The sequence below is a fragment of the Crocodylus porosus genome, unplaced genomic scaffold, assembly GCF_001723895.1.
Source record: "Crocodylus porosus isolate Cpor-Errol unplaced genomic scaffold, CroPor_comp1, whole genome shotgun sequence".
NCBI classification, from domain to species: Eukaryota; Metazoa; Chordata; order Crocodylia; family Crocodylidae; genus Crocodylus; species Crocodylus porosus.
In genome coordinates, this window is record NW_017728949.1 from 8,866,007 (window position 1) to 8,868,331 (window position 2,325).

Sequence of the window (2,325 nt, forward strand, 5' to 3'; positions counted from 1 at the left end):
TCTATGAAATCTAATGGACACAACTGTCTTGATTTGTGACATTTAGAATATACTTTTTAAAAACTCTTCAGTGACTTTTCAAGTTGCATCAGGAGAACTAAAAAAAAACAACCCACATCTAAACAGGCATATGTAATATTTATACTGATTTAAATCAAAACAGAATTTGAACTTAAATTCTGATTATTTGGTTTGACTCTTCAAATTAAAAATGTAATTTGAACAAATTTTAGAAGGTCATTGTCTCAATATATTAAAAAGTCTGCAATTTTTTCTTCCATTTCCTAAGCTATGGAAAGACTGAAATTAAGATCCAAATTCACATAATTGCTTTTAGCATCACTGTAAGGTTGTTCATGACCATTTGAATTGATTTTTAAAAATTCTGAAGGACATGCCCTGAAAGAATGTGATACTAAATCAACTTTGCAAGTAGTAAAATAGGTCAAATTTTTGACCCATAGTGTAAAATGAAGTAAAGAATCTGTTAAACAAGGAGGCCATTTATAACAAAACAGTTGTAGTTTGAATATTTAACAAAGCAGTGTTCTCCTAGCATGCCATGAGACCTTTTCAAGGGTGCTGCGAGGTCCATGCTGGCATCGCTGTGGCCAGCTGAAACTGTCCCCACACACCTGTTTCCAGGAGGAGCTTCAGGAGCCAGACTGGAAAGCAGCTGGGGCAGGAGCTTCTGACCCACCACTGGGGCCAGTTGGAGCCTCCAAATGGTCCCAGTCCAGCTGAGGACCAGATGATTGTCAGCTGGTTCCAGGGACTGTATTGGGGCTTTTCCCAGAACCAGCTTTTTGCCAATGAAAGGCAATCACACTCGAGCCAGTTGGAGCCCTGGTGCAGCCCTGGATCCAGGTAGCAATCAGCTGATCATGAGTTGATGGGGGCCACACCAGGGCGTCTTAGAAATCCTGATGCAAGTTCTAACCCTGCCATAAATTCAATTTATGGCATGATGGAAACCAGCCACAAGAATATTGTGTAACATTAACCTTTTTCCATTTTTGTAGCACAGCTAATTGCCTGCACATGTGCCTGGATTACTACTTAAAACATAATTAACAAACTAATAATTTCTTAAGCGTAATGTCCACACCTTTTTTATCTGCAATATACTATGAGAATATTGTTTTTATTCTTCCCGAGTATTCCAAAACTGTAGTAACTCATCACCTGTGTTCAAGTCTATTAACAAGCCAAGGCATTTTAGACTTACTGGGGCAATTTTGGGGAATCCTGGTATAATGGCTGCCTATGAATGAGTACAGTTCCCAGCAATAGCCCACAAGGCCTCTTCCAGTCCTACGTTCCTCTAAAACCTTTTTTAAATGTACGAGGATGCTTTATTACATTCGCCCTATAAGCCTCTTTACTCTTTAGAATGTACTTTCTAAAATTTTAGTATTTTTCCTCTTGTAGAAAGCTTCAATTGCAGTTGGCATTAGCATTTAAGAACAAAAGGAAGTTAGCTTTGCACAATGCAGTTTCAAGGGCAAAAGAATACACTCTGTGGAGTAAATCTATAGAATGCGATGTACAAATCCTACAATGGCACCACAGTTATTTGTAGTGCTCTTCTTTAATGTCTACTCTAACCCCATTTTCTTCATCCCAGTGTCAGGGATTTGTGCTCAAGGTCAGGTATGAAAACACAATATCCTTCCTACACCTGGGTTATCCTTTCCCATACGTCTTATATAAAGTGAATAAAGTAATTTGAACGTTAATTAGTAGATTGCTAGATATTTCATAGATGTTCCAACAGACCAGAACTAGAAATCCTGTACTGCACATCAAAAGTAGCCTCAGCAGGATTTGTTTGCAGATATCCAACCTCCTAAACTGACACATTTTACCATAATCTATAGATGGCAGATCCCATCTTAAAACAGCAGCATCAGGCTTGCGCTCTTTCTGGAGACAGTGTGAATTTGTTTCACTGTCATGAACCTACCTCTAAAGCAGGAATGATTTGGGGGTTATAGCATCTCCCACAGAGACACTTATCTCAAGTTCGATGCAACTGACCTCATAGTTTCATAGTTTGTAGGGTCAGAAGGGACCCGAGCAGATCATCGAGTCCGACCCCCTGCCATGGCAGGAAAGAGTATTGGGGTCAAACGACCCCAGCAAGGTGTTCATCAAGCCTCCTCTTAAAGACCCCCAGGGTAGGAGCCAGCACCACCTCTCTTGGAAGTTGGTTCCAGATCCTAGCTGCCCTGACCGCGAAGTAGCGCCTCCTGATGTCTAGCTTAAATCTACCCTCTGCCAGCTTGTGACCGTTATTCCTGGTCACTCCTGGCAGTGCTCAGG

At 40.7% G+C, this 2,325-nt stretch overlaps 1 protein-coding gene across 3 annotated transcripts in view; it reads right to left on the minus strand.

The window, feature by feature from the left end:
- The window catches only part of ACADL (acyl-CoA dehydrogenase, long chain), a 31,325-nt gene that overhangs the window by 10,369 nt on the left and 18,631 nt on the right, over window positions 1-2,325 (minus strand). The window lies entirely within an intron of this gene.